This window comes from Puma concolor, chromosome A1 (genome assembly GCF_028749965.1).
Source record: "Puma concolor isolate L17-30 chromosome A1, mPumCon1.1.hap2, whole genome shotgun sequence".
Taxonomy (NCBI): domain Eukaryota; kingdom Metazoa; phylum Chordata; class Mammalia; order Carnivora; family Felidae; genus Puma; species Puma concolor.
The window spans coordinates 172039915-172060907 of record NC_141667.1 but is presented as its reverse complement, the minus strand read 5'-3'; the positions used below and the strand labels follow the sequence as shown (position 1 = coordinate 172060907).

At 45.2% G+C, this 20993-nt stretch overlaps 1 protein-coding gene across 4 annotated transcripts in view; it reads left to right on the top strand.

Moving 5' to 3' along the window:
* Nucleotides 1-20993, top strand: part of FARP1 (FERM, ARH/RhoGEF and pleckstrin domain protein 1) — a 295229-nt gene that overhangs the window by 122582 nt on the left and 151654 nt on the right. The gene's annotated exons all lie outside the window — the stretch shown is intronic.

Genomic DNA, 20993 nt, shown 5'->3' with positions numbered 1-20993 from the left:
TAAGCTATGCGAGGTCCAGGACTCAGCCCAGTATTTTGCCCACAGTAGTATCTGATCCAGTAGGCATTCAATAAATATCTGTTACTGTTGAATAAAATCATAAAGCTTGTTGCTTACACAGCTCCTGGGGGGCACTATTTTATGTGTAGGGAATTAGAAATTCAGAGACCCCCCCCCCCACACACACACAAAGCTTTGTGAAGATGCATTCTGACTTCTAGGGGAGGAGTTCAAGGTTAAACCATCCAGGGACCAGTAGAGCAGGGAATTGAACCTAGCTTTGTCTCCTGGCAAAACCGTCTTCTTTCTTTTACAAAAGGAAATGCAGGAATGCTGTAGCTAGTGAAAGATTTGAGCCACTTATAATCAGCCTTTGTTTAAAAAGTGGCAAAACCTATGGTTTTGCATGGCCAAGGATTTGAAAAAAAAAAAAAATGGTGTGCTAGGTGTGGCTGTTAACCTTGGCCTCATCCAAGGAGGCATACCCTCAGTGTGAACACCATCCAGTAATACACAGATGGATTTGCTTCTTTTTCGGGATTTTTTTTTTTTCCCTCCTCATACTTTATTCAGGTGGCATCCTGTATTAGGCTTGGTCATTTTGTCGGTTTGATCTCTGTAGGGAAAGATTTAAAAGACTTGAAAAATGATAAATGAGGATACAAGATATCCCCAAGATATTCAGACAAATCCCCTGGAGTTTTGGTGTGCACACAGACATGCTTGGTTTAGAAAATGCAGTGCTGGCGGTCAAGTTCTCTTTGTCTGAAATGGGGAGTTTCATGGGCTCCTAACTGACCTTGGGTTTCCCTTTCCTGATCCAGAGAGACTGGTGGGGGTGGTGGCGGGTGGGGGGGAGGGGCGGAAAGGGGCTGTTACTTATTCATTCACTACTTGTAGGGGAGGAGCTTACCAGAAAATTTTTGCTTTGTTTTACACTGTATTAGCACAGAAGCAAATCTTTTAAAAATCCATTCCTTCTCTCTCCCACCCTCCCCTTTGCCATTTCTCACTTCATAAAATCCGAAGGGCCTGGAAGATCCCATTGAGAGGATTTTGGTTCAAACATTAAATACTAGCAAAATTATTACTAATCCGCTCCCATGTTTGTCTTGACCATCCAGAATCTTACATGTCAGAAGAAAGGTACCAATACCGTTCACATAAATAAAAGCCTCCTTAAAAATGTCGGGATTTGGGGGTGCTTGGCTGGCTCAGTTGGTAGAAGTAATTCCTGAAATGAGGCCCATGAGTTCAAGCCCCACACTGGGCACAGAGCTGACTTTAAAAAAAAAAAAAAAAAAAAAAGGCTTTTATCTGCACATCAAGTAAATTTGAGAAATCCTTTCTCTTTTGAAGTTTAAACTCAAGTCAGATAATAGATAACTTGGCTGATTTGTTCCCAAATAATATGATCTCATTAAAAAGTGAACCTTAGCCGCATGAAACTGTTTTTCTCTTGCTGTCGTGGGTGGGTCGGTGAATTTGCTGGTGACCCGCGACTGCATTCATCTAGCAAACATCTTTCCAAATGAACTCTGGCTAGGAGTGGTCAGAGGCGGCGGTTTACCTTAATTTCCTACATGTGATTGTGTAGTACGTTAATGCTTTCACTTTGTCTCTAATGCCCCAGAATTTTATAAACACTAACACGTGAATTCAGGTTCTTGTCACTAAAGTACATGTAACACCCCAAGTATTGATGCATGAAATAAATGACGTCTGCGATATGCATCCACGTAAAACGAGTGTGTATGAGCATCGTTAGGAATATAAATGAAATAACAACTGGCGACGAGTTGATTACGGTTGAGGTTGGTGATAATTTGGTAGGTCCTAAAAATCATCTATAATCAATGACCACAAAAATAATGGATTTCATTATTTCCCTAAATGCAAAATCTGACAAGCTTCTAGGAAGGAAAATGCTTGGCCAAGTAGAGTCGTAACATTTTTAGATTTTAAAAGGAAATTCCCTCTGACTTTTTCTTTTTTTTTTAATGTCTGTGAAAAGACTGAGCTACACTATTGTGACAATTAGTTCATATAAAATGTCCCACTTTCCCAGTGAGTGGTTGGCACCAATGGCTGATCATTTTGGCCTGAGAAGAGAATAAAGCTTTAGACTGATGAATGGCTGACATTTAACCCGCCTGGGCACTTTCTGGGTTGGAGGCAGTGTAATTTGCGTAATGTTTGAACCTAGTGGAGAAACATAAAACACTCTTTCACACGTGGGTTGATTAATGCATTTTTACAAGCGTTTTCACTGAGGAGCTGCAGAAGTTAACCACCTGCATGTGAAGCTAACAGAGGCAGGGAGACAGGATGAGATCTAATCCTCAGAAGTCTTCCTCCTTCTAAGGCCTGAAGGCAGATGGAGTTGCACTTTGATGCTAACAGCTCCGTGGAACATTCTGAGCGGGGCTGGCAGGATGGCGGGTCTGGCCAGCACTGATGGCTCCATGCCTGTCATTGCTGTCGTTAAGCATAATTGGAGGCTAGACCTCTGTGTTCAGCCTTCCTTTCATTAATGCAGTTGATGGAATGAAGACCCAAAATGCCAAGGACAAGATCAGTTTCTAGATTATCGAGTGGTTCAGAGTTTCTGAAAAAGACATTTTAAAGCATCAGAGCCTGCAGATTTTGCCTCGGGTGTCTAGGATTTATAACCAGTGTTGTAGAACAAGAATTCCTCCTTGGACACTGTGTTCTACTCTGCCTATTTTATAGAGCTGTTGATTCTTCTATTATAACATGATAGTAACCGAGGGAAAGCAGAATATGAGATTGTATGTAAGCCTTGAGGACAAAAGCTAGATGAAGAGACTGGGCCAGTGAAGTAGAATACTAAACACGTTTGTAAATAATTGTGTTAGGGTCTAGGGAACATGGGTAATACTTTTCCTTGTTTAAAATTGCCTTTGGGGCACCTGGGTGGCTCAGTTGGTTAAGCGTCCGACTCTTGATTTCAGCTCAGATCATGGTCACAGTTTGGGGGTCAAGCCCAATGTTGGGCTCTGTGCTATGACAGCGTGGATCCTGCTCGGGATTCACTTTCTCTCTCTCCCTCTCTCTGCTCCTCCCCCTTTGGCACTTGTGCTCCCTCTCTCAAAATAAATACATACACTTTAACAACATTGCCTTTAATGTTGTTTTTACAGTTGGATTTGGGTTTACAGAAGAACTAAAATAAATCAGTTCCAGTACTCAAAATCCCAAAGATGGAATTTTCCTATCAGAGTGCAATGGTTTAAGGAGTGATTAGGCTCCATAATGTAATTGGATAGGATTTAACAAATCCTTATGCCTTTCCTGGGACCCGAGCGACACTCCTCAAGCACTGTGTGTGTGTGTGTGTGGGGGGGGGTTCCTGCTACTGCCCCCACTGCAGGCGCAGGGCATGTGTCCAGCCTAGTGGGCGTGGCTGGGAGGAGAGATGAGAAGAAGGGTAGGATTTTTGGCTGTTTACATGCAGGCTTATGTGCTCCTCTGGTCTTAATTTTAAGATTTTCTGATAATTTGTTTCGATGGCAAAAGCTCCTTGATATAAAAGCCTCAACATTATAAATACAAGTGTTTCTTTTGTTCAGTCTGATTTGTCAAATCAAATCAGGATACGGTCCCAGACCGTATCTGAGCTCTTGGATTTCCTGTAGAAAGAAACATTTAAGTTCACTCATCATTCATAAAAAGATTATCCATAACTACATAAATTGGTCCCATTTGTTCAACAAGCAGTTTTTGAGTGCTGATTCCACTGGGCCTCTACTAGGGGCTGGGGGGGGGAGGGAGGGTGGGCGGTGTGGTACTGAGAATTGAGCAAAGGCCTATTGTGAGCACCTCCTGTGTGTAGCCTTGGGGATAAAACTTGAGACAGATACAGTGGAGAGAGTCTGATTCCCTAGGGCTTATATTTTGGGCACATGGCTGCAATTTCAATTTCCCAGGGAACAAGGCATTTGTTCCATCCAGCACAAAGATTCTCATGGCCGCTTTCTAGAATCACCCAGGAATCTCGTAAAACACACACATGCCCAAATTCTGCCGGCGGAAATTCTGGTTCAGTTGGTTGAAGGGGGCCTGGGCATTAGTGGGTTTTGTTTTTTTAAGAGCCTTCCAGGTGATGGCAGCATACAGGCGGGTTTAAACCCAGTGACCTGGTGGATAATAGGATGTTTTAAATTGAGCTTACGGAAAATATTGTGAATATTTAAAAGGACTGTGTTTTCTCCCATGGGTCCCTTATGACATCTTCCTTGTGAGCACAGAGACTATGAGAAAGTTTGGTTTAATCCATAGTAGTTGTTTCCAACTCTGCATGTTAGCGTCTCCATAGTGGCCCTTAAAAAATAGAAGCGCTTGGGGCGCCTGGGTGGCTCAGTCGGTTGAGCGTCCGACTTCAGCTCAGGTCACGATCTCGCGGTCTGTGAGTTCAAGCCCCGCGTTGGGCTCTGTGCTGATGGCTCAGAGCCTGGGGCCTGCTTCCGATTCTGTGTCTCCCTCTCTCTCTGCCCCTCCCCTGTTCATGATCTGTCTCTCTCTGTCTCAAAAATAAATAAACGTTAAAAAAAAAAAAAATTAAAAAAAAATAGAAGCGCTTGCCCCCACCACCCCTCCCCTGCACTGCGTTCTGATGGGTGTGGCCTGGAGCTGGGTAGTTGTGTGAGTGCGTGTGCGAGGGTGTGAGCGCCTCGCCAACGACCCAGTGCTGTGTTCCCGCAGTGCCCCTACCCTCCCTGGGGTGGTATTTGAATATTGAACATTGATTTGTTGGCATAACTACCAGTATTCATCAATAAACCTGTGTAGAAGGCCCCACAGGACTTGCCAGATTGAACAGTTCCTAACTGCTGCTTTCAATCCTGTTTTTCTACCTCCTGGTTTCATGGACTATGTCATGAATATAAAAACGTGAATTTTGAACATTTTTGAAGGCTTTTTGACGCCTACTCTGACGAGGCTGCAATGTTTTTCTTACTATTTTCATATTATTTATCCACACTGACGGCATAATAAATAAATATTAAGTTTATAAACGTACAGTAGAAAAAATCCTAGTGAACTGTGCCAACATTTGAAATTGCTTCAATTATAGTTCTTTGAATAGTTTATGTATTCAAGAGAATGTCACAGTATTTTTGTTTTCCGCATTGATCCTCTCCACTAAGAATTTTATTTTATTTTTTTGTTATTTTATTTTTTTAAATATTTATTTATCTTTGAAAGAGACAGAACACGATCAGGGGAGGGACAGAGAGGAGGAGACTCAGAATCCGAAGCAGGCTCCAGGCTCTGAGCTGTCAGCACAGAGCCCGATGCAGGGCTCGAACTCACGAACTGCGAGATCATGAGCTGAGCTGAGGTCAGACGCTTTACCGACTGAACCACCCAGGTGCCCCTGTTTTCTGTTTTAAAGTAAGCTCTAGGCCCACTGTGGGGCTCGAACTCAAGACCCTGAGATCAACAGTTGCATGCTCTACTAACTGAGCCAGCCAGGGGCCCCTTTTTTACTGAGAATTTTAAAGGAATCTGTGATGAAGTGAAATTTCTGCGTTCTTACTAATAAAACTTCTTTACCTCTTGCATATGTTGTATGAGGCAAATTCCACAGGGTTCTGACAGAACTTCTGTGATGAAGGTGACCGTCTGTCTGACACTTTTGGTAGCCACTTAAGATGTGGTTGGTTTTTAGGTCTGAGGAACTGAATTTCTGATTTAACTTTTTTTTATTAAAAAAATGTTTTTTGGTCTATTTATTAGAGAGAGAGAGAGAGAGAACACGTAGGAGGGGCAGAGAGACAGGGGGAGAGGGAGAATCCCAAGCAGGCTCTGCATTGTCAGCATAGAGCCGGACGTGGGGCTCAAAGTCAGGAACCACGCAATCATGACCTGAGCCAAAATCAAGAATCGGGCGTTCAACGGATGGAGCCACCCAGCCGCCCTGCTAATTTTATTTAATTTTGATTAAATCGTAAATGGCAAACGTGGCCGGGCGCTACCGAGTGGACAGAGCAGGTCTTGAGGCTTGTTTGCAGCTTGAGAAGAGATTGGGCTGAGCTGAGAAGCAGGTGACGGCTGTTCTGTGTTAGGGGCCTCTCTTCCGTGGGGGCATGACTCCGACCATCCCCTGCGTTGCTAGTAGCACCCACAGAGGCCTGGGATGAGTGATTTTGAGAAAGGACACAGTGCGGAGGCTGCGACTCTGGGGTTAGAGCTGGGGTGCTCCTAGAAAACTCTCCATCTTGCCCCGGCCGCTGGGCCTTCCCCGACCCACATCCTCCGTCACTTGCTCTAACGCCTGGGGTGCCCTCTCAGGTATTCTGGGCCTCTCCCTTTGCGCTGCCTCCTTTCCTACAGGATATAACCACTGTGATATCAGTGTCCTGGTCCCCAGACTTTCTGCCCCTTTGCCTGCCCACGCCCTTCTTTTCCTCAGACCTGTTGCCTGAAACATCCTCTTCTCTCTCCTGCCCTATCCCCCTCGGACCACTGTCCATGGCTTTCCCGAGAAAACAGGCTCCTCACTACGCCTCAGGGGCTCTCAGGACAGTCTCTCTCCAGCGTCCCCTCCGCTCCCCTACCCGAGCCCCCAGATCCGCCACGGTGGTGCCCTAAACTGCTGGACCTGGGCTCTGGCATACATGTGGCATCACCCCTTCCTGGATGCACCTGCCAAGGTTCATCCAAGGCTCACGCCTTGTGTTGGCCAGCATGTCTCTTACTGCGGGAAACCCTGTGACCCTTCCAGGGTGGGCTCGAGTCCTTCCCTCATGCCTCTAGCTCCTGCTGTACCTTGTTTCCATGTTACGTCTGCAAAGCTGAGCAGTGCCCGGCAGGACACGGAGCCCACAGCCCACACTCGGTGGCTGTTTGGTGAATGAGCAACCTGAAAAGTTAATCGTTAAACCCAGATCTTGGGTCGTTTCTGTTTGTGTGTGCTTCCTTAAACCCCAGGTTTGATAAGTGAAGGAATTTTTACAGAAAATCAACTGTTTGGATTTTATTCCTCAAACTTGTTCATGGATGGCTCAATTTCATTGACTCCTTTCATGTTTTTCTTTTTACGAGAATACAGTATTCTTGCTCAGGGTGCTGTTGACCTGCTCATTTAGGCCCATTGTATTTTATTCATGGACCGTAGATGGCTGGGTTCCCATGAGGAAAAGTGAAAGTAAAGATATGAGTGAATTTTTAAAGGACTTCATGTAATACTGTCTTAATTTTTTATTTTAATTAATTAATTTTGAGAGGGAGAGCAAGCAGGCAGAGGGGCAGAGGGAGGGAGAGAGAGAATCTTAAACAGGCTCCGTGCTCAGCTGGGAGTCTATGTGGGGCTTGATCCCAGGACCCTGGGATCATGACCTGAGCCCAAATCAAAAGTCGGACGCTCAACCGGCTGAGCCACCCAGGTACACCTTAAAAAACTTTGATAATTGTAAATAATAACAGAAGGAAGAGAACATTTACATGTATTGGTAATAGCTGATAAAAAAAATCTTTGGTTTACAAAGATTTCAGAGGAGTCGCTGTCTAGTGGCATTCATGGTCTAGTCATTGCCATTTCTCTTCAGTATTCTGCACCAGTCTCCCCTCTGGCTTGCATTTCCTTGTTGCCCCATGTACAGCCCACATTCACTTCTTGCCCCCACCCTCCTATAAATAAGCACAAGAAAGTCACTAAAAGCCGTCCCCTAAATGCATTAAGCACTAGCCCATCCCAGCAGGAAAGATTAAAGGTGCTATCTGCAAACAGAAAATTTGCTGTGCGGTCATCATTAAAGATGGCAAGCCTTTAGGATTTGAAAATTTATGGCCGAGGCATCCTTAAGTTGTTGGTGAGCGACGCATCTCTGTTTATTGCAAGAATTACCTATTAATTCTGGCACAAGGCAGATGAACTGGTTGATTTGATAATAATTGAAATTTGGACGTTAGATATTATTTGGAGGCTATGCTTCTGGGCTCTTCAGCTTCTCCTGCACATGTAAGATTTTTAACGTGGATGGGGATGCTGGGGTAAACCTCTGAATGCTTTACTTGGCAGAAATCCTTCACCCGAGAACCGTGTACTTTGCTCTTTGGTTCCTCATTCAAAGCATGATTAACTCAGTTAACCTACACAGGCTTAATTATTGCTTCTAGTACATAGGAAATTGGAAGCTATAAACCAGGAGATTGGGCAAAGCAAGCTGTGAGAATTGATAGTTGATGTTCTGGCTTTGAAGGATGTTCAGTAAAAAATTTTAAATTCAGTCCTGTCTGTTTAAGAACCCAAAGAATTATAAATATACTGAGAAATGATTTCTATCAAAGAGGATTAAGGGATTTGATCTTAAAAGGGAAGTTCTAGAAAATTGTGTCGAATGCTTTATTTTTTGGCATTGCTGTAACTAAAAGATGTCATTTTGTACCTACTTAGGAAATGCATTTTACTAAAATAATTATGGTGATAAGTACACACAAAGTTATTATGCATATTTCTCTGTAATGAAGGACTTTATGTGTACTTGAGAGCATTTGTCTTTCTGTACTTTAAAAAGGATCATTTTGGCTTGATTAAACAGGATAATTCTACATAAATGCTGTAATCTGTGTATGTGCTTTGGTGGGGAAAAAAATTGGCTTTCCTGTAATTTGACTTAGCTTGAAATTTTCATAAGGAAAGTGAGGACATCTTTATCCATCCTGAGGAGAAAACCAGAGGAGAGTTTGAGAGGAACCCATCTATGCAAAATGGGTGTCAAGAAAGTCTAAAATTAGGTGGGGTTTTTGACCTATCCTTAAGTTCTTCAGAACGGTAGAATGCAGTAAGCGTTTGTTCTGGAAAATGGCACACCCAGTGGTGCCTAAGGAACTGTGGTGTCTGTGTAATCACCCAGAAGTCTGTGTAGAGAGGCAGGATGATGGGGAGCTAGGCCACCAAACTAGACAGAATCCAAGTCACTTGGCATGATGGTAGCCAAGTCTGAGATTCATTACAGGACTCTAAAGTTTTTTGTTTTTATCTTAAAATCGTTTTTTTTTTAAAGCTTATTTAAAGAGAGAGGTGGGGAGGGAGGGAGAGCGTGCATGCACATGTACACATGCAGGACAGGGAGGGGCAGAGGGAGAGAGAAAAAAAAAAAATCCCAAACAGGCTTCTTGAGGTCAGCACAGAGCCGAATGTGGGGCTCGATCCCAGGAACCATGAGATCAGGACCTGAGCTAAAATCAAGACTTGGGCACTCGTCCAACTGAGCCATCCAGGTGCCCCGCCCCCCCCAATTTTTTTTTGATAAAACACATTCTGGTTTTATCAGCCGGTTCTCTATTTTTCTAGGTATTTACTCTTTGGAAAAATAAAAACTAAGGATTTGTGTTTTTATATCGTTGATACACCCTTAACTGAAAAGTTGCTCAGTGTGGCTGGTCTGTAGGTCTCTGAAGATGAAGCTTGATTAGTGACAAACTACATCAAATATGCATTTTTGCTGACTTACACTTAGGGATGTATGCTTTCTTTAATCCTAAAAATAAATCCTAAAATTTCCAAGGTTAGCATTTTGTATTTGGATGGACAACTGGCAGTGAAGTTAGGTTGTGTCTTCTAAGTATACATTGTGCAGTATGGTAGCCCCCAGCCCCAAGTGGCTCTTTAAATTTAAATAATTAAAATGTTACTCAGTTGGGGGACGCCGGGGTAGCTCAGTTGGTTAAGTGTCTGGCTCTGGACTTTGGCTCAGGTCATGACCTCACGGTTCGTGGATTCAAGCCCCACCTGGGGCTCTGTGTTGAAGGTATGGAGCCTGCTTGGGATTCTCTCTCCCTCTCTCTCTCTGCTCCTCCCCTGCTCGTGTGCTCCGTCTCTCTCGCAAAACAAACTTAAAAAAAGTTACTCGGTTGCCACATATGGCTAGTAGCTGCCATATTGGACATCTAGAACATTCCCGACTAAGAAAACTGTTAGCAACCACTTGGATAACCATTGCCACCACCTCCCCTCTATGTACAAATGTCTTAAAAAGTCAGAGATGACACATGCGTGATGATCTTTCCTACCTATGTCCTGCTCCAGCCCTGCTATCCCCTCCCAGCACCCAGGCTGTGAAACTAATGCTATGAGAAATGTTCACACCAACCTCAGAGCTAGAAATTGAGCCCCCAAAACTTGGTGGGGACTGAGCTGGCTTCAGCAGACACAAGGATACTTGGAAAAAATAGTCCTAAGTCTTTACAACTTCAATAATTGGTTGACTGAACAGATTGCCCTTATTATTCTAATTATGTGAGAGATTCCTGGACTTTTCAGAATTATGAATTCCAGTTATTTGACTGGATTGCTGATTCTCTCCCTCTCTCAGTGTCTTTTCCTGGCTGTATTTGCAAGTGAAGTTTGGGCTCATAATGAGTTGAGAAGGTTAATTTTTAATATTCAGAGGCTCTCCGTGTGCCTCAGGGTAATTTGAGTAAGCATGAGATTAAAACCAGGCCCAGGAATCCATTGTTCATTGCCAGCTGCTGGCAACGGACTCCGCTTGAGCTAAGGCCCCGCATATTGCTAATGCTTAGAAGTACTCATTCCCTGTTGGATAGATGGGAACATTTCATTCCTAGAGCAGAGACGAGCTCCTGGGACCTGAAAGCCACATGGGGGTCTGTCTGATATTGTGGTCTGTGTTGTGATCAGATTTCAGAACGAAAGATTTTGAAAGCCGCTTCCATGTCGCTACTTTCCAAAAATATTCCTGCATTATTTTAGCATCTGAAAAGTTAGTGCTAATGTTCTCATTGACGTTATTCGATAAAGAAGGTAATCCAGATTGTAACCATGTATATTTCCCCTTGTCAGACGTAGCAAAGCCGTTACAATTTTGAAGGGAAAAAAATGCAACATGTACACATTTTAAAAATTTTTCCTGAAGTTCTAATGTGGAAGAGAAGTCTCCTCTCTCCCCCCAAATCTGAATACTCTTTTACTTGTAGGGAGTTAACAAAATTGGAATAAAGCAGATTGATTTAGACTTTCTGGTCATGAATCCCAGCCTCTTTATATAGCTACGTTTCTCTTTCCACTGGATGGATCGGCTATTCATTTGATTTCATTGAGAATTTCCTGAGTGCTTTTTCTTCATCTCAAAGAGGCTCTGGGAAGATGCAAGGCTGCTCAGTGATGTCACCGTCAGTCTGAGCAAGCCAGGTGCGTGCCAGACATTAAGACACGCTCATTATCTTTCCTATAATCTGCTCCCTTGTTCTCGCAGGAACTCAAGACCTAAGTGGATCCTGGCTGTAATGAAAAGAATGATCATCAGTCCTTTTCACATCTGACGTTGGGATAATTTTGTTATGCATGTTTGTTCTCAACTGCTTTTTAACCCAAGAGCCAGCATTCAAACTGCGATCTTCCCTTATGGAGATAGTCTAGTTCATGCTTCAGCTATTAGCCATCTTTCTTTTTTTCTTTAATTTTTTGAAATGTTATTTGAGAGAGCACGAGCAGAGGAGGTGGGGCTGGGGGCGGGGGAGATGGGGGATGGGGGGAGAGAGAGAGAGAATCTTCAGCCGACTCCATGCTGAGTATGAGCCCATCCCATGACCATGGAATCATGATCTAAGCTGAAATCAAGAGTCGGACGCTCAATCGACTGAGCTAGCCAGGTGCCCCAGCATTCTTACAGGTTGAAAATGAAATGCATAGAGCAAATAGCTTGGTCAGATCAGTTGTTGCTTTATGACCATTGTTTGTGGTATTAACGGTCAACTTGAAGGGAGTCATTATGTGGCAAAAAAACAGTTCAGTTTTCATAATATCTGGATTAAGGCCCCTCACCCATGGCCTCGTGGCCCTGTCAGTGGCCTTCCCGTGGCTGCCTGTATTTGTTTCCAGCCACATCTCCCTCTGTATGTAAGACGGATGTATGCTTGGACAGCTCCACTTTGTGTCCTCAGGTGCCAGATACCGCAAGCTCGGAATGTCTGAAACTGAATTTCCTCCCCCTCGCTTGTCCCTATTACCTTGTTCTTCGATTTCTTAAATCCCTGTCCTCACTGTCCCTTCTTCCTAGCCTCTCAGACCATCCTCAGAGGCAACTTTGGTTTCTCCAGAAATCAGGCTCAGAGGGATCCTGCGACTGGCTGATCTTCCTGCCTCCCTGCGTATCCCCTTTCAGTCCACCCACCGGAGTCCGCCCATTGATTGATGGGGTTCGTTCGTTTGTTCGTTCCTTCATTGTTCACTCGATACCTGCTCTGTCCCAGATGCTTTACTGGATCATGGGAACATGGTGAACCAAACAGAGTCGATCCCTGCCCTCCTGGAGCTTAAAGGGTGCAGGGGAGGACTGATATGTAGCTGGTGAAGAGCACAGTCAAGAATGGTGAGCAGTATTACAGCCACATTTATGTGTATCCAAGCATGTCATTCTTCAGTGGTTTCCCTTCATTTTGGGGACAAAATCCAAACTCCTTAGCCTGATCTCCAGACTCTGCATGAACTGACTGGGACCTGTCAATATGCTTACAGATCCCTGGTGTTGACTGCCCTTCCTGGTCTTTATGTCTGTGCTTCTTTGGAGTGTCTTGGTCCCTTTTTTCTTGGGCGGACTTCAACGTGGAGCTCAGGCACTGCCACTTTTTTTTTTCTTTTTTGAGAGAGAGCATGTGCGAGCAGGAGAGAGGGCCAGAGGAGGGAGAGATCATCTTTAAAAAAAATTCTTTAGGGGCGCCTGGGTGGCGCAGTCGGTTAAGCGTCTGACTTCAGCCAGGTCACTATCTCGCGGTCCGTGAGTTCGAGCCCCGCGTCGGGCTCTGGGCTGGTGGCTCGGAGCCTGGAGCCTGTTTCCGATTCTGTGTCTCCCTCTCTCTCTGCCCCTCCCCCGTTCATGCTCTGTCTCTCTCTGTCCCAAAAATAAATAAAAACGTTGGAAAAAAAAAATTAAAAAAATTCTTTAATGTTCATTTATTTTTGAGAGAGAGAGAGAGAGAGAGAGAGAGAGCAGGGGAGGGGCAGAGTGAGAGGGAGACAGAGGATCCATAGTGGAAGCAGACTCCCAGCTGTCAGCACAGAGCGTGACGTGGGGCTTGAACTCACGAACAGTGAGATCATGACCTGAGCCGAAGTGGGCTCTTAACCAACTGAGCCACCCAGGTGCCCAGGGGGAGAGAGAGAATCTTAAGCAGGCTCTACGCCCAGCACAGAGCCCAACGCGGGGCTTGATCGCATGACCCTAGGATCGTGACCTGAGCCAAAATCAATAGTCAGATGCTCGACTGACTGAGCCATCCAGGCACCCCAAGCACTGTTACTTCTTGTGAGCCTTTCCTGATTTCTGACATGTGATGTTTCTCTTTTGTATTCCCGTAGCCTGTCTGTGGCCCATCACTGACCACTTCACCTGCATAATTCATTTTCCCTCCAGTAGGTTCTGAGACTCTTGGGGACAGAAATGATATCTCCTACCATTTAATCCTTGCATGTCATGTGCATTGCTAGATTTTATGTCACAGATGCTCGGCAGATCTAAGAGTGAGATATGTCTACAGATGGAAATGTCGTTTTGGTGGAGGTAGGAACACCTGTTTTCCACAAGTGTGTCTGAGAGGTTTTTGTGTTCGGTGGGATATTGGCCTATGTGACGTTTACTTTTTCTGACTCTAAATTGTCACTGCTGCTTTTCCATTACATAATTATTTATTTTTATCGAGCTTCCAAATGTCTTCATTGGGCCTGTCATGTGTTACAAATTCTATTTCTGGGTGTTCTGGAAGCTACCGTCCCCATGCTTTTTTTCTGCATATGAGCAGTTTGACTCAGTGGGGTATTTTATTTTATAACTCATTAATGTTTGTCCTCCTGTGTATTCAAATATTCAGTATCAGCTGTCAGCTACCACTGGAATTGATCCCACAGACCATTAGAATGCACTTTCCTGCTGTGTTAGGCCCATGCCAAGAAATGAGGGCGCATGATGAATCCAGTGGCAGACGGGAACCACGTGCTTGGCCTGGTAAATATACACGTGGGCAAGTAAATCCAGTCCTGTATTTCTCCAAAGGAGAAAAAAAAATGACTTTAATGTTACTTTGGCCCATGCAGCATGTTGAAATAAAGCACAACGTAGGAAATTCTAAGAGGTTAGTTACCCATAAAATGGGAAACAATCTCCTTCCTACTGAGTGCAAATCTGGCTGCATCGTATGGTGTCTAAGGTCATGTACTTACCATCCGGTGACTTTCTCCAAGCCTTTTTTTTTTTTTTTTTTTAATTTAATGTTTATTTATTTTGGAGAGAGAGAGAACACAAGTAGGGGAGGGGCAGAGAGAGAGGGAGACAGAATCCGAAGCAGGCTCCAAGCTGTCAGCACAGAGCCCGACGCGGGGCTTGAACTCATGAACCGTGAGATCATGACCTGAGCTGAAGTCGGACGCTTAACCGATTGAGCCACCCAGGTGCCGCTTTCTCCAAGCTCTTATTGAACTTTCACTGTGCTTGGGTCGTAGGTGAGGCACCCGGGCCAACAAAGAATCAGGTAAGGTCTGGCTCTCAAGGAGGCAACTGTCCAGATAAATAGATGCTGTCAGCATTGGGATTTTCATGAGGCTGTTGGCCTGGACTGTGCTGTATGCTTTTTCTTCCGCAAAACTCGAGAGGAAGAGACCTGCTGTCCTGGAGGTTAAGTCGTTGAGGTTAATCCCGAGGGCCTGGCATCTGGGACTGTCAACATCTATTACCGAAGGGACCTGGTGAGATGGAATTAAAATTAGCCTGTGCAGAAAGAGCATGGGCACCATCAGTGAGATGCATACTTCTGTTCTTGAAGTAAATGGGAACACTTTGCTATGTGGTCAACTTCCTACAAAAAGTAAAAGCAACCATGTCCTGCATGATATCCAATGTGCCGTGGAGCCCACTCAGCCCGAGGGTTACTGGGGACAGGTCCCCAGGCGTTGGGAGCTCTGTGGCTGGTCTGGAATCTTTATTGCTCAGCAGACTTTGATTTGAGCCTCTGCAATGTTTCAGGCCCTGAACAGGGCCCTGGGTGTGTGATGGGTGAACCAAGAGACGGGTGTCTATGTGGAACATACAGCCCCCCCAGGGGTGACTAAGTTTGGGAGGTGGCCTGGCAGAGAGGGGAATTCAGTGTCTGTTGAATAAACTATTTTTTTTTTAAGTAATCTCTGCACCCAACATGGGGCTTGAACTCATGACCCTGAGATCAAGAGTTGCATGCTCTACTGACTAAGCCAGCCAGTGCCCCTTGTTGAATAAATTCCTTGACACAGAAGTGAAGTTTGTCTCTCTCTCTCTCTCTCTCTCTCTCTCTCTCTCTCTCTCTCACACACACACACACACACACGCACGCACGCTCGCTCATTTTCACACCTTACTATAAAGCCCTCTGATGTAGACACGTGTGGTGGGCATTTCTGTGTTTTAAGGGGGAGAGGACGATCAAGGACCCAAACCATTTGGGGATCCCCTCACCGTATATCACTAATGGGGAGCCAGAGTCCCACCTCTGATGAGAGCAGCCCAGTGGGGAAGATGTACCCTCACGTTAGGCAACACGAGGGAGTGCCTCGGAGAACAGAGTGGTTGAGAAAATAGTGACCCTGATCTGTAGTCCAGAGCTGAACACACAGAACTATAGGAAATCCATTTGCTTTGTATGAATTAAGTTGTGATTTTATGGCCCATAACTTAATTGAGTCTTCCTCATGATGTTTACATAATCACATGAATTTCATTTTGAGAACAGTTTGCTTTGTAAAAGACCAACCCAAATATTCAGAGACAACCCACAGACAAATTTATTGAACACCTACTATGTGCTAGGCGGGGCCCTGGGGATAGAGCAGTGAACCAGACACACTACTTCTGCCCCCATGGATCTTCTGTTCAAGTAGAACAAAACATAGAAACAGCTAAATATATGTCAAGTGGTATTAAATGCAAAGAAGAAAAGCAAAGCAAGGGAGACAAGAGCGAATATGTAGTGTGAGCGGTATATGCTTTTGGGTCCATTTTTTATATAAACTTGTAAAGGAAGCCTCTGAGTATGTGATGTTTAGAAGCCTCTGGGAAGTGAGGGAACAAGTCCTACACTCGGGGGTGAAAGTCGTTTCAGAGAGAGGGAGGAGGGTGTGCAAAGGCCCTGAAGTAGAAGAGTGTTGCATGTATTTGAGGAACACCAAGGCGGTCACAGTCGCTGGAATAGAATGAGTGAGTGGTGAAACAGGTGAGGTGCCTGGAGAAACAATCAGGGGTCTGCTAGGCCAGGAGAAGGGGTTTAGATTTTGTTCTGAGTGATACAGTTGGCCTCGGCCTGTGCTTGCACCGTGCCGGCTGCTGAGTGAGCAGACTACAGTGGCTGGGTGAGGAGGCCAATTAGAAAGGGGCTGTGGTCACCCAGGAGACCGTGGTGGCACTTAGTGGTTGGGTCCCAGATATGTTTTGAAGGTAGAGCTGATTGGATTTGCTAAGGAATTGGATTTCGGGTGCGAGCGGGGAAAAGACGTCAAGGGCGACTTGAAAGGGGTCACCTGAGCGGCTGCCAAAACGGAATTGCCGGTTTGGGGAAGGGGGAAGACCAGGCAGTGAGTGGGAGAAGAATGTTGGCCCCTGATTCTCCTCTGCTTTTTCTTTGCTTTATGCTTTGCATCTGTGAAGGTAGAAGTAAAAACATTACCGTTGCCTGATTTTCAAGATCATCTGGGTCTGTGAAGTTGGCCTTAGCAGCTTTTTCCATCCTCGGCAGGGTTCTCCGGTCCCGCAGTGCGGTGTGTTCAGTGTGGCTCGTGGGGGTGGAGTTCCAGGCTCACAGGGTAGCTCTCACGACGGTCCGGTTTCTACCAGTGACACTTTCCACACCAGCCGGAGCGCTCCTCCTGCTCAGCGAGGTCCCGTGTCCCCATACTGAGCCTCGCTCTTGGACCATCCCAGTGAGCTAGTGACCCACACCCCCGCTCTCCAGGTGAGTCCCCTTCACCCCCATCTGCTTCCTCCCTCCGCTTGGGACAACTGACCCTGCCTCCACGTCCCAACTCTTGGAGAGGTGACCCTGCCACCTCCCTCTTGATCTGTGTAAATACCACCAAGTTGACACAGTTTGGCCCAGTTTTTCGGCAGCATTTCCTCGGAGAGTGATCGTCTCTGAAGGCCTGGAGACAAAGCCTTGTTTGAGAAGAGCTGTTGTGGGGTGAACAATAGCTTCTGTGTTCTTGACAAGAACCTCTGGAGAAGGGAGCAAACAAACTTGGGTGGGTGGACATTGAAAAGGCTTTTCCGAGAGTGGGACGCAAAATATAATTCTCCTCCCTTGTCACGCCTTCTCTGTTGACATTTCCTGCTCCTTCACAAAGTACAGTGTGTGCCCCGAAGTGTGTGGTTGTTGAAGAACCCACAGCCGTGTTTCAGTGTACTTTACACGCTGTGGATAATTCAAGAATTGCTCGTTTGTCGTGCAGGTGGGGGAAAGAAGGCTCACTCCAAATAGAGCATCAATACTTTTAGCTTGACATCTGACATTTTAATCTGCTTCCCATTTTTCCATTGAATGGACTCAACATTTTCTTCAGTTAGCGGGGTGGGGACTATAAGTGACAGGAGTTGCTAGTAAGTCCTCGGTGTGAATGAAATGGGGTGGGGGGAAAGGTATTTGCTGAAACTTGTTTGCGGAAATAAAGTAATCCTTTGTGTGTGTGCTATGGCCTATAAGTGTGCCATCCAGTATTGTAGTCATTAGCCACCTGTGGCTGCTTAAATCGAAATTAAATCTAATTAAAAATAGTTGCCCTCACCACATTCAAGGGCTCAGTAGCCATGTGTGGCTCATGGCTACTGTATTAGCTCAGATCTGGAACATTCCCTTCATTGTAGAACTTTGCATTAGATAGTACCGGTCTAGACTATAAAAAACCGTCTCTGATAAATTACCATGCATTTCACTCGTTGCCATCCGCCCAAGACCTGAGGGAGGAAAAGTGCCAAGAGGCTCAAAGAAAATCTGTTTTTCTAACATGGTGTGGTCTTGGTTGGTGTTGTGTGTGGGACTCCTTCCTTCGTCCTTTGGTTTGGACCTTTGTCCTGCTTGGAGCTCTGGTTGAGGACAGTGGTGAGTTGCTCATGTAGGTAAATGCTCCCTTCTTTCCAAGACACTTAAATAGAAAGGTAACGTGTTCTGGTAAGAAAGTCATGGAGTAGTTGACATCCCTGAGGTCATAAGATGCAGGAGCAAGAGTGGAAGCAGAGGTGGGAGACCTTTGGAAAGTCCCACTTGCATTGTGTGAATCCAACTCGCGAAAAAGCTAACCAGATGGAAGGATCTTTCCTTAACTCGCTCGGCTTACTGACATGTTATTGTCTTACTTACCAGTTATGTTTAAATAGAGTCGATTGTTTTCTTTTCTAGTGTGAAGAGCAGGCCAAGGGTGGTTATCATGCTTTTGCTTAGGTCAGGCATGCTGGATAAATATTTACTAAGCTGAGTAGGCCTGTGAGAGCAGGTCTGGGTTGGGGGTGCTCGGGAGTGGGCAACATTCCCCTCATAACAGAGCTGCCTCACCTCACTGCTGGCAGATACCCTGGGACGCCTGAGGTTATACCTCAGAGGAGGTGACCGCAGGCTGCCTGGTGAGAGGTATGGTGGCTTCCAAGTCGAATCCACTAAGGAAACGTGACCCTTCTCTGAGGTACCAAGCTACGTGCCTCAGGTGGCCCCAGAGCCCAAGGGAAATGTTCCAGGTATAATGCAGTTCACCCACAGGGAGGTTTGGAAGTAGGCTCCAAATGGCACAGTCCCCACACTGTGAAATGTAGTCAGTAGAAGTAATTGAAATTTCTGAGCTCACAGCTTATCAAGAGTGTGGGTTGAAATGAAGCCTGGGGGGTGTTGTAATGACAAACAGTAATAGGAAGGCCAGGCGAGGAGTCATGAAGTCAGCCTGGGCCAGCGGAGACGTTTCTCTGGCCAGACGCAGCCTGTGCAGCCTTCAGTCCACGCGGCAGAAGGGCCATAACGTGGCGTTTCACTAAGACGGCCATTTTGTTCACCCAGGTTGTTTTCACTGGGGAGTCAGCAAATCCTTTTTTTTTTTTTAATGTTTATTTATTTATTTTGAGAGAGAGCATGCACGAGTGGGAGAGGGGCAGAGAGAGGGAGAAGAGAGAGAGGGACAGCCAGAGAGAGAGAGAGAGAGAGAGAGAGAGAGAGAGAGAGAGGGAGGGAGAAGAGAGAGAGGGACAGCCAGAGAATCCCAAGCAGGCACTGTCAGCACAGAGCCTGTGGGTGGTTTGATCTCACAAACCTTGAAATCGTGACCTGAGCTGAAATCAAGAGTCGGACACTCAACTGACTGAGCCACCCAGGAACCCCAAGCAAATCTTTTGACCATGGCCGGGTTTCCAGATGTTTTTTTTTTTTTTTACTGTGAGGTGAATGTGATGATCCCTCAAGATATGTTGGCCTTTTAAAATATATTTACTTGGTAAAGAATAGTAGAAATCCATCTTAGGAAATTTCTGTGGCCTTGAGCTGTTTCCCCCAGATTTGAACATTCTCAGCAAGCTGATCTTCTCTCCTGTCCTGAAAAGACAGAATAAATGTGTATGTTTGATGGCATCATTTGGCCACAGGGTTGCTTCTCAACTCTCCTCCGACCCTTGTTCCCCTCCTCCGTTGAGGGCTGTGGGAAGCACAGGACACTTATGTGATACTGGTCGTGAGCACCAGTAAAGCAACAAACTTTCATAGCAACTGACTGAAAGAGGGCAGATGATTGGATAACCTCAGAGTCAACAGTCATCTCGTTCACCCAATGTTGGTAATTGTGATCAAATACTGGCAAATATAGATACAATGTTTTTTTAATAAATTTTATTTGTAAGATGCCATGCAGTTGAGTTTTCTTAGATGTCCTATTGCTTAATTAAAAAGCAGAAACAAAAACAACCCACGGGATCGAAGGCAGCCCCCTCAGACTCTTACATGTGAGTCGTACAGGAAGTCATGAAACAGACAGAAACCCAGCCCTTGGCGTGAAGGTGAATTTGTGCTGTGATGTTCAAAGTTGAGTACCAAAGGCTGTTGTAAGATGAAGGGTTCCCCCCCCCCCTTATTTTTTCTTTCTCTTCTGGCAAAGGTAAAAAGCATTTCATTCTTCCCCCAAAATTTATGTCCCCAGACATTTTTTTATAAATCAACTTCTACTTACCTAAAAGGCTATATTGTTGGTTTAAATGAATGGAATCAGTGTTTGGGGCTTCTTGCTTGGTATAAATTGGTACTCTTTCAAAGTAGTCCTAGTGAGTGGTTCTTTTTAACGTGGTGGTAAATTATGGGGCAGGAATCATAAATTGATTTTCATTCTGCTGCCTAGTCTGATTCATGGTGGCTGACAGAGCCCCGTGTTGAAAGAGAAAAGGCAGTTTCCATCAGTGGTGTCCTTGTGGGACATGGGAAGGATGAAGGGGCAGTGGATGTGACCAAGCTTTGCTGACCTTGTGACCCTGGGGAGTGCCAGCCATTTAGATTTATGAAGTTTTGCTGGGTCACTACATCTCATTCACCTGTTCTGCTTACAAACTCCAGATTTGTCAATAAGATGACCTTTGAAAGCATCAAGCTCTTCAGATAAACTTAATAATCCAGGACTTCCTCCCTCCTCCCCATAGTGTGCTGGCTGGGTGAATCAGTTTATGAAGTTTATTTGACTTGTTGATCTTGTCCAGCAAAGAATCATGGTCTTAAAGAATAATTTAAGGGGCACCTGGGTGGCTCAGTCGGTTAAGTGTCCAGCTTTGGCCCAGGTCATGATCTCGCGGTTTGTGAGTTCGAGCCTTACATTGGGCTGTCTGCTGTCATCGTGGAGCCTGCTTCAGATCCTCTGTCCCCCTCTTTCTCTGCCCTACCCCCACTGGCACACGCACTGTCTCTCAAAAATAAATAAACTTTAAAAAAAAAAAAAAGAATAACTTAATAAAGAGACTTTCAGAATTGTTTTCCTACCCAGT